The sequence below is a fragment of the Camellia sinensis genome, chromosome 7 (genome assembly GCF_055761805.1).
Source record: "Camellia sinensis isolate YWXY chromosome 7, ASM5576180v1, whole genome shotgun sequence".
Classification (NCBI taxonomy): Eukaryota; Viridiplantae; Streptophyta; class Magnoliopsida; order Ericales; family Theaceae; genus Camellia; species Camellia sinensis.
Genome location: NC_138967.1, coordinates 180,297,762 through 180,309,960, shown reverse-complemented (window position 1 = coordinate 180,309,960; position 12,199 = coordinate 180,297,762). Strand labels below are relative to the sequence as shown.

At 34.0% G+C, this 12,199-nt stretch overlaps 1 long non-coding RNA gene across 1 annotated transcript; it reads left to right on the top strand.

Moving 5' to 3' along the window:
* The first annotated feature begins 5,718 nt into the window (after positions 1–5,718).
* On the top strand, positions 5,719–11,786 carry LOC114284089 (uncharacterized). Its single transcript, XR_003636773.2, has 5 exons — positions 5,719–6,519; positions 6,886–6,938; positions 9,667–9,774; positions 9,958–10,014; positions 11,428–11,786. It is a non-coding gene; the product is annotated as an uncharacterized LOC114284089 (long non-coding RNA).
* The last annotated feature ends 413 nt before the right edge of the window (positions 11,787–12,199 follow it).

Below are 12,199 nucleotides of genomic sequence, written 5' to 3'. Positions count from 1 at the left end.
AAATGACCAAGATCTTTATGTCAGAATGGCTGCCTCTGAATTTGGTAAGAATTCTTACCCATTAAGAGCATTGATGCTATAAAATTTTTAGCCCTCTTCAAATTTAGTCCTCCATACATTTTAGGTCTCATTGAATCGAGATTTGCATGATCAAATTCATTATCTTGCTCATTCTCAATCGTATATCATGCTATGTAACCTGTGCTTTTCTTAGTTTTCTATACTCATCTAACACTACACATAACGCAAACAATCACAACTGATGCTAATATATGCATATTAATTTCCACAAAGAATTTTGATATATAAAATTTCATGTCTGAATTTGGTTTCAAATTAGGAAAAAATGGAGAGTTATAATAAGTTTGCATCATCTTTATTGATCACACATTTCACTTGAGTAGATAAATTGGGATGAAATTGTTGGAACAATCTTCTGTGTACAATAAATAAATTGAAACTAAATCAAACAAATAAAATAAATAACTTACAGAATTTATTTTACCAAACTGAATGAAAAATTAAAAGATCAAGTCGAGTATGTGACACTCTGTCCTTAAGACAGATTCACTCCGCTTTGGTGCTTACAGACTTATGGTGTCTATCTCCTAGGATACAATGATCTTCACAAATTGTAGTAGCACTGCAAACAATTTGTTCGGCGAACTAGAACATGTGTTCTATAATCTCTTTAATTTTCCTAAAAAACTAATACGAAGAATATATGCAATAGAGAAGAAAATTGGACAGCAAAAAAGTAATTGTTAGACTATTTTTCGAATGTCCAAACTGCTGGAACAATGTAGGTATTTATAGGCAAAATGATCTGCCCGAACAGGTGCAAATTTTGAATGAACAAATGCAGTCCAAAATTCAACAAATCTGTTGGACAGATTGAACTGTGCAGTTTGTATCTATGTAACTGCAGCAGTTTCTGGCAGTTCCGACCTGACCCACAACCCACACCCGCGCCCGGCCAGTCGGACTAACGAACGGCGGCGGCGCACGCGTGTGTGTGGTGGTTTGGACTAAGGTTCACGTTGTTCATAACTCCTCCCTTCTACAAACTTGGGGTGCCCCTTAGGGCCCAACCCAAGTTAGTACACCAAGAGCTTATATAAATACATAAGTTCTCTTCATGTTTCAATGTGGGACAACCCATTTCAAGGAAACCCACATTTACTTCTTTAATTGTCCATTCCATGAACTCAAAAATGACGTCAACTTCCCATTCACTCATAAGTGGTTTTGACGAACCGTTTTCACTGTGTGAGTTGCCACGTGGCAAGGAACACGTCACCTCTTCAGACCCACCCCAAAAGACGTTTGGGGCCCATTCAATTTTGTGCTCAAAGATGGCCCAAAATAAGCCTATAAAACCAAATTTTCCAACAATCCCCCACATGAATGGAATTTGACGGAGAGAAAATGCAACAACATGATCTAATTACAGAGAGTATAGAAATTGGAAATATTCTGCAAAGGATATGTAGCTTTTGGCTTTGAACCTTCCCTTATGAGACACTATCAGATTTACTAGTCAACCAGTGAACATGATGTCTTGAACTGTGCAGCCGTTTGTGTAAACCAAGACAATAGAACTCACACAGTATATCTCCAGACACAGTTTAGTTCTCACTATTGTGTTCATTTTGGCCCCGAACAACCTGGTCTTTCATGAGTACTCTAGAGAATTGTAGCCCTTCACAAATCTCATAGAATTGATCCAGTTCACACTGACATAGGTGATTCTTATGAAGAGTATCTTGCCATACTCCACTAGGTTTACCTAGATATAAGAATTATTAAAAGTATTACTTAACCTGAAACGCTGCAGACATCACTATTTCATCATAGAAATGGGTAGGAGTTTGACTCCCCAGTGATCCTTCTGAGTCATACACAACTCGGTTGTCCCTTTGAACCTAGATCTTAGGATCTCCAGTCAACTAGGTTGGGTTGCCGTTGTGGTAACTCTTATTTAATAGGCTTAAGTCCCATTCCCCTCGACGAGTTCTCAACTAACTCTCTTGCTAACCATTTGGTTAGTGGATCCGTTATGTTGTCTTTAGACTTCACATATTCAACGAAAATAATTCCATTAGAGAGTAGTTGTCTCATGGTGCTATGTTGACGACGAATGTGTCGGGACTTACCGTTATACATATGACTCTGTGCTCTACCTATTGCTGATTGAGTATCGCAATGTATGCATATAGCAGGCACCGGTTTTGGCCATATTTGAATATCTTTAAGGAAGTGATGAATCCATTCTACTTCTTCCCCAGCTTTATCTAAAGCTGTGAATTCTGATTCCATAGTAGACCTAGCTATGCAAGTCTGTTTAGAAGATTTCCAAGACATAGCTGCACCACTAAGAGTAAAGACATACCCACTGGTAGACTTTGAGTCTCTAGTATCCGATATCTAGTTTGTATCACAATATCCTTCAAGACTACTAGATATCTAGTATAATTTAGCCCAATGTTACGAGTAAATCGGAGAGATCTTAGAACCCTTATAATTGCTTTCCAGTGTTCTACTCTTGGGTTACTTGTATATCTACTTAATTTACTTACTACATAAGCTATATCTGGGCGAGTGCAGTTCATCAAGTACATTAAGCTTCCAATAATTAGGGCATACTCTAATTGAGAAATATTTTCCTGTACATTCTTAGAAAGAAACAAATTAACATCCACAGGCATTCTAGCAAGATGATCATCATCTTTGCTGAATTTGTCAAGGATTTTCTAAATGTAATGAGATTGTGACAAAGCATATCATTTTGATGTTTTGGTAATTTTCATACCAAGAATTACATCAGCAATGCCCATGCCCTTCATGTCAAAATGTTTATTCAACATTTTCTTGGTAGTTTTAATCATTTCATTATTACTACCTATGATGAGCATATCATCCACATAAAGACATACAATGACATAACCTTTGTCTGTGTTTTTAATATAAACACATTTGTTACACTCATTAATTTTAAATCCATTTAACATAATTGCCTTATCAAATTTTTCATGCCATTGCTTTGGCGCCTGTTTTAAACCATATAATGATTTAACCAATTTACACACTTTTTTTTCTTTTCCTGGAACAGAAAATCCTTCTGGTTGTTCCATGTAAATTTCTTCATCTAACTCACCATTTAAGAAAGCGGTTTTCACATCCATTTGATGAATTTCTAGATTGTACAACGATGCAATATCAATTAGCATTCTAATGGATGTTATTCTAGTAACCGGTGAGCATGTGTCAAAGTAATCAAGACATTCTTTTTGTCTAAAACCATTGACCACAAGTCTCTCATTGTATTTGTCAATTGATCCATCTGTTTTCATTTTTCTTTTGAAAATCCACTTATATCCAAGAGGTTTACACCCTGGTGGCAAATCCACCAATTCCCAAGTGTGATTTTGCAAGATTGATTCAACTTCGCTATTTACAGCTTCTTTCCATAAAGGAGCCTCGGGATTAGACATAGCCTCTTTAAAAGTTAAAAGCTCTTTTTCTAACAAAAATGTTAGAAAATTTGGACCAAAAGATTTTGAGGTTCTAGCACGTTTACTACACCTAGGTTCATCTTCCTCATTTTGATCTATTTCTTGCTCTTGTTCTTGATTATGTTCTCGATCATTATAAGTTATAGCATCAAAATATATTTTCTTATTACTAGTCTCTTGTCCAATCTTATTCGGAAATTCATGTTCAAAGAAAAATGCATTTCAAGATTCAATAATAGTATTTACATGTATTTCGGAATGTTCTGATTTATGAATAAAAAATCGATATGCACTACTATTTATGGCATAACCATTGAAAATACAATCAATAATTTTAGGACCTATCTTAGTCTTTTTAGGACTAGGAATAGCTACTTTAGTCAAACACCCCCACACTTTTAAATATTTGTAGGATGATACTCTCCCATGCCACAATTCATAAGGTGTTTGATTCACTTTCTTTCGGGTACTTTATTAAGTATATAATTAGTAGAAAGTATTGCTTCCCTCCACAAGTTCTGAGGTAATCCAGAACTTATTAACATGACATTCATCATTTCTTTTAAAGTCCTATTTTTCCTTTCAGTAATTCCATTTTGCTGAGGTGAGTAAGGAGCGGTGATTTGATGAATTATTCCATGTTCTTTACAAAACTCACCAAAAGGTGATTCATATTTACCACCTCTATCACTTCTTAGTTTTTTGATTTTCTAACCAAGTTGATTTTCAACTTCATTCTTATATTGAATGAAAGTTTCCAAAGCTTCATCCTTGGTTCGAATTAAATAAACATAACTATATCTAGTATAGTCATAAAAGTGATAAAATACTTTTTCCCACCTCTAGCTTGAATTGATTTAAAATCACAAATGTCACTATGAATTAATTCAAGTGGTTTCGTACTTTTTTCAATTGAATGGAAAGGAGTTTTGGATAATTTTTCCTCAACGCAAATTTCACATTTGTGATTTAAATCAATATCAAATTTAGGTAAACATTCCATATTAATTAACCTACGCAAAGATCCATAATTAACATGTCCAAGTCTACCATGCCATAAATTTGAAGACTTAAGCAAGTAAGAAGAAGATATATTTTTGTTAATAACAGAGGGTATAACAGTCATTACATTCATTTTGAAAAGGCCATCAGACATGTAACATTTTCCTACATACATCCCGTTTTTGGTAAGTACAAACTTGTCACTTTCAAAAACTAGCCTAAACCCATTTTTACTCAACAAAGATCCGGAAACAAGATTCTTGCGAATGTCCGGTACATGCAGCACATTGTTGAGAGTGAGTTCCTTTCCAGATGTCATCTTCAGAATAATCTTTCCTTGTCCTTCAACTTTAGAAGTCGAAGAGTTGCCCATAAAAAGTTGTTCACCGTTGTCCACTATAGAATAAGGTGTGAACATCTTTTTGTCGGCACAGATATGGTGAGTAGCTCCAATGTTTACCCACCACTCTTTAGGATTTCTGACAAGGTTTGCCTTGGAAACAACTGCATAAAGATTTATGACATCTACACCATTGGAAATTTATCCACTTCGGTCATATCGGCTTGAGTAGGCTTCTTATTTGATCTTCCTTTGCCTTTGCAAAAATTAGTTCCTAAGAACTTTTTTGGTATTTTACCAAGCACTACAGGAATTTACACATTCGGCGACTAAAAATGCCGACTAACACAAATTTAGTCGCCAAAGATATACACTTTAGCTACCAAAATAAATTTAGTTGCCAAAGATAGGCACTTTAGCTACTAAAAGAAATTTGGTCGGGAAAGGTTCTATTTTCAGCTACTAAGAATTATTTTTTAGTCGGTACTGATGTTACTTTTGGCGACTAATTTAAGTTTAGTCGTTGAAAATAGGATTTTGGGCTGCAAAAAAAAATCTTGGTCCCTAAATGTACAATCTTTAGCTACAAAGAATAATTTAGTAGCTAAACATATTACTTTTGGCGACTAATTTAAGTTTTGTCGTTGAAAATAGGATTTAAGGCTACAAAAAAAAAAAATTGGTCCCTAAATGTACAATGTTTAGCTACTAAGAATAATTTAGTCGCTATTTATCTTACTTCTACCGACCAAACTATGTGGTCGGCAATTGTAATTAAGTTCTGTAGGGAAGATTTCCAATTTTAGAGGGATTCCTAAAATAATTAGTGATTAAATTATTCAGTTCATCGGGAAAAACTAGTTTTATTTCTTTTTGGCAACTAATAGACACTGGTCGGGAAAAAACTAAACCTAAGAAATTAAGTCCAAGGTCGATCTGTCTCTCTCTCATTCATGCCTCTGTGTGACTGTCTCTCTTACTCGTGCCTCACGCCTCCGTGACTCTCTCTCTCTCACTCTCGCCTTTGCCCTCCTCTCTGTCAATTTTTCTCCGTTTGTTACACGAGCACCACCGCAAGGGTTACACGAACACCACAGTCACTTCCAGGTATCTCCTCTATTTCGCCCTCTCTCTATTTGTCTCTATGTCTTCCTCTCTCTGTTTTCCTCCATTCGGAACTGTGAGGCGCCATATGTTGAAGAAGTGGAACAAGTATTGTTCCTTCCATCTCCATCGACCTCTTCATCATAGAGATCTTGTGTATTATCCATCTAATTCACTACAAAACCACACTACACCCAACAATCAAACCACTAGTTTTCGAAGCATTGTCGTTTGGTGATGATGAACAGACCTTGCTGAATTGATTGGAGTTTAATAATCGACCTAGCCCCAAATCGACGCAGCCCCAAGCTTCTTTTCCATACTCCATCTATGAGGATGTTGGTCATGACCCATTAACAAACATAGCATCGATTCCCATTGAGTTCCATTCATTGAATCACCCACAAAAACTACTCTCTTCCCTCTGATCAAAACCAGCATTTTTGTTGCATTGAACCTAAGAAAAATAACAACCTTCTCTCTCTCTCTCTCTCTCTCTCTCTCATTCCTTCTTCTCTCTCTGATTTCAATGGCGTCAGATTGAACACCTCTATTCAGGTACCCCTCTCTCTCCTCCCAATCTAGTTTGGTAGAACTATTGTGCGTTATCTAAGATTGGTGACTGACAGTGATACATATATATTTACTATCAAGAGCACAATGAGTTCGATCTATGTGATGTGTGCATTTATTCAAACATGTTCTGCTTTCCAGGTATATATATCTTTAAACATGTGCTGTGTGATGTGTGCATTTGATCTTTTATCTATGTCATCCATGTGATGTGTGCATTTCATCCATGTGATGTGTGCATTTATTCAAACATGGGTTTGTTTTTTTGTCTTCTTAGACATGGGACTTTGCTTTCCAGGTATATATATCTTTAAACATGTTCTTCATTTCACATCCTCTTCTCTTGTGCAGATCACTCCATTGCATAAACAAGAGAAGGCTGCTCTGCATTTCTCTGGTTGAAGGTATTTCATTTCATATCTTTGAACATGTTCTTTATTTTTGTTTTGTGATTGTTTATTTATTTATATTAATGGAAAGAATATGGAGGTTTTAAATTAGATTTTTTTGGGCTTACCCAGTAAACTGGTCCCATCTGCTAAAACTTTAGATGCATAACCATACACCACTGTCATTAGTTAACTACATAGAGCCATTTAGAATTGCAAAGAATTTCTCCTAATTTACGCTCTCTTTAATTTTAGCAACCAAACATAGCATAATTTGGTTAATCTTCGAATATTTTTCAAGTTTATAATCTTGTTGTTCTGCTTTGAATTCTTCTTGGTTACATGTTTTAGTCGTAGTTGAATTCTTCTTGGTATTTTTATATAGTTTTAGGCTTAACAAGCTCCAAAATGTGTTCAAGATTAGTTTATTTACTTAACAAACTGAGCTCGAACAAGCTTTTAATGAGTTGAACATGAGTTGAGCTTGAGCTGTTTGGTTTGTTTATCACTCACCCCTATTTCAAACATAGCCTAGAAGTTATTACAATTTCACTACTTTAAGCTGGGCTGGTTTGATTTGAAGCAGTGAAAATTTTCTTTTCCCTTTTTTTTCCTCAAACTAATTTATGGATTATTTATTTATTTATTTATATTTTCATTTCTCGTACTGTTTTGTTTGTGCTAAACATTTACAGATAAAAAACTTATATATGTATGCATGAAGATAAGATTTGGTTATCTGCTTGATCTAATTCTGATTTTTATAATCATGTATAGGCAAATGCATCTATTCAATTGAATATGTTGTGAAGAACAATGTTTCTTAACTACAGCTAACCTAGTTTTGGTCATAATGTAGGACTTTATCATTTTAAGGATTTTATTTTCTTCGATAGGATATTTTTGCAGCATCTTTCTACACTATAGATGGTCTGGCAATGGTTTTGTGATGTAGTATTATTGAAAAGTACATAGATGAAACTTTAAATCACACTATCCAAAGTCCAAACCCATACCCTTCCTACAAGAGAATGATATTTATCCAATTGATTCAGTAGAAAGGTTCAAGTTTGTTACCTGAGTGGTTTCTTAAAGAACCATTTGATCCAAGTGTTGCGCATTACTAAGGCCTCGTTTGGAAAGTAATAGTTTTAGCTAAAAATCAAAAAGTTAAATATTTGATTAATTGAATATAGCTGAATATAGCTAAATATAATTGATTAACTGAATATAGCTGAATATACTTGAAATCAAGCAACCCAAGATACAGCTGAATATAGCTTCTGATATTACTAAATATTTGATTACTTCAACCTCCCCACTTGATTAGATACATGATACATCAAGTTTGTATAGGAACACAGTCTGAAAGTTATTGGAATATCCAAACTTCGTATTAAATGCTAAATACTTCCCAAAAAGACTAGTCAAAATTATGGAAGAATGTAGACCAAGACTTGTTAACGGTAGACTGGAAAATGCTATATAAACAATTTTTTTTACAAACTGATGTGGTGTGCAATAATAAAGCATTAAAATTTGAAATGGACCCACTGAAATCAAATTATTGGAACAACTTGACTGCCACACATGGTTTTCTCTTAGTGCACACATCTTTTTAGTTTAGAAATCAACTTCCAAATAAATCTATTTGGTTCAGTTGTATCTTCTAAACAAAACTATTTGGTTCAGTTGTATCTTTTATTCGGAAGTTGATTTCCAAATGAACCTTATTGGTTCGGAAGATTCGGAAATCATCTTCCGAATCAAAATTTTGGAAATTAAGTGTGTGAACTGAGATAATGTGGTGTGTGGAAATAGAAGCTCCCTCAACTCAATTGCTGCATCAATCTATATGAAAAGTTTGTTTGTTAGCACTACTCACTGTAGGTCCTACGCTCAATGATGAAGGGGATGAGGCTTACTGTGACTTGAAATTGTTGTCTGTCTAGAGGTCTTCTCAATGCTGTGCTATCCCCTGCTTTCCTTCCATTAAAAGATTAATCCATCTTTAACAGATTCCATGACCTTAAAAATCTCTTTACTGATCTTTTGCTTAAAAGTTGATGATGCCCTTGTGAGGGAAACTGCAATATCTTTTGATGCTTACTTGAGCTGCTTGGGTTATATATAAAAATCTGTTCATTGTGTTATGATAGATATATAATTGCATGATTTTCTCCTTAAACAAACAATTATTCTTTGTAATATTGTAGCTGATGTACTACTTAACATCAGATTTCCAGTATTTAAATTAACCTCCTACAGTCTGTGGTGTTTGGAAGAAGGGCTCTTACGTTGTCTAGAAAGATTATTTGTGGCTTCACTGAGTCCAGAAGGCTGTTGGTGTCTAGGCTTTGAAATGATTGGGAATATAGAACTCATGAGATTGAGAAACTAACTGATGAATTGCTACTTATGTGGCTTGTAAATTTTTTTTTTAATGGTATTGGCTACAAAGGTTTGGTTTAGTTTGGCCACAAAGCTGGATATTTTGTAGGTAATTTTCTTTCCTTTATAATGCAATTTTTTTTTTTTGCTTGTGACTTTAATTTATCTGAGATTTTGTGTTGTCTTGACATGATTTTTTGATGCTGATAAATATTAGAGGTGAAGGAGTTAGAACCGCAGCAGTTTTTCCTTCTTAGTATATTAGTATGAATTTTAGTGTGAATGAGATTACCTATGTTCTTATTCTTCTTTTTATTTGTTTATACATATTCAATGGATGACACTTTTGCAGAGTTCATTTGAGATCCCTCGTGGCCAAGGTACAGGTGGAGATATTGAAATGGGAAGACATCGTCCAGTGAATTCAGGAGAATTGGGCCTGGATAACTTTTTTAAGCAGGTGACTATAAATTGTTGTCGTTCCTTTGTTGGCCAATCAAGAAGATGATGGCATTTCTTCTTCTGCCTCCTGTTTCCTCCCTTTTATTATTTCCTCAAGTTTCTCTGCATCTGGAATAAAAGAATATGTTTAAACCATCTTTCATCCAATGTCATCAAGCTTGCCTGTTTTGTTCTTTGTTAGGTTCAAGATATTGAGAAACAATATGAGGCTCTGAATAAGCTACTCAAAAAGCTCCAGGTACGTGGGTTTCACATTTTTCTCTTTTCCCAATTATTCCTTGCCTGTGTTGTGATGTTCATTTATTTGTTACACGAACAAATTTTGTGTGTTTCAAAAGTATGCTGTAAGGTACCAACATCAAATTGCACTTGCTGTTTTAAGTTCTTTCAAGTAGGCCCCTCAATAACTTTCAGGAGATGTCCAATGCCTTGGAGGTGATGCTATTTTGTATTTTGACTTCAACTAGTGATAAGACGGATCTTATGTTGATAAACGGGCATCACAGTATCTTCAATGAGCTGTTCGATATGCTCTATTGAAGGTCTTGAGCTTCCATTGCTTACTGGAATCCTTGAGCTGTTTGACTTCAACTAGTGAATTTTTTTTTTTGGCCCTAAAGTATTTGTTTTGTCATTTTCCTTAAAATTAAAATGCTTATTCTAGAAAACTTTTACTTTCTGTTATCTGTTTTACTTTCTCTCCCATGATTATGCTTTTCTCTTCCCATGATTCATCTTTGTTTTTTGACAAGTAAATTTATTAGAGAAAGGCATCAAAAAGCATGGAGATATTTGAACATAATAATGGTATTTTTTTGGTCATCGAACATAATAATGGTGTCATTACAAAGAATTGTAGACATGCTCCAGATTGACAAGAAGAAATGTAAGTGTCCTTGTTATGTACTTTTCTCTTTCTTTCTCTCTGCGTTGGCTATGATGGGGAGTTGGCTAATATTACATAATAATGCTATTAAACCTTAAAATCCAATTATTCAAAAGTTTTGTGGATCTGTATAACTGTGCAGAGTATGTGGATAGAAACCTTCACAGTTTTCCACTGCAGAAATCTTACTGGCCTCGTAGTTACATGTATCTAGATACTTGATCAAGTATTAGTTATTCGATAGCTCTCCATAAGCTTATGATTTTCTATGAGATGCATTTGTAATGCTGCTTGATTCATGATTTATGGAATGCCAACAGGGAGCAGCACATATGGGTTTGTGGCATGTTTTTTTTGAACTGATGTTTCAGTTATTATGGGTTCTTGAAGGACTAATATGTATATATTAATCTATGTTGTATGTACTCAGATTGAACATCAAATAGAGCAACTAGATTCAAGTGTTTGAATTTCCAATTATTATTAGGATTACTTTTATAGCAACATCAATTTATTAGGAACATCAATATATTAGCAACATCAAATAGAGCAACTAGATTCATATGTTGTATGTACTCAGATTGAACATCAAAAAGTTTATTTCATATATATTCGAGTATGCAAAACTAATGATTAATTTGAAAAGATTACTTAATTTCGAGTTTTATATGTTTTTTTAATAATTTTAAATTGGTCAATATTTAGTCAATACTAATGATTATTTTTTATTTTTTATTTATTTTTATTTTTTTATTTATTTTGCAGATGGTTTTTGATGTACAAATGTGGATATGACTTTTTTTGACAAGTACAAAATGGCACTTTTTTTATATCTCCATTCGTATATATAGTGGTACGTACAAATTAGTTTTTTGGCGTGGTAAATATCCAAAATTTGGCCTGATAGAAATTAGCATTGGACGTGGTACAAATTAGTTTTTGGGGCGGTACAGAATAAATTTTTGGGGTGGTACAGATTTCCTTTTGGATATTAAATTTGGTTAATCCTCAATTATGTATGGAATTAAATTATTGGGGTTGGATTATACTTGGTTCGTATGGAATTTGTATTACATTTAGAATTAGACGTTGAATATAATTTTTTTGGATGGTTGGAAGTGAAATGTGTGCACGTTGTTGAATGGTTGATAATATATTCAGTATTGATGGATTATATTATTTATACAGGGTACAAGTTGCACTAATAATGGATATAGGTGGTTCAGAAATTTAAAAAAAAAAAAATTAATATAGTATTTGCGACTAAATATGTTGGTAGCCAAAAATGTAAGCAAATGTTTTGGCGACCAATAATTTAGTAGCAAAAAATAACCAAATGAATTTTTGCGACCAAACCACATAGTAGCTAAAACAAATCAGAATGAGGGAAGTTTAATTGCCGACTAAATATTTTAGTCACTAAAAACACGACATCTTTTGGTGACTAAAGTGTTTGGTCGCTAAATGTATGTATTCTATTAGCAACTAAAATTTTAGTCTCTAATAGTTTAATTTAGTTTTATGTGAGAACTTTCGG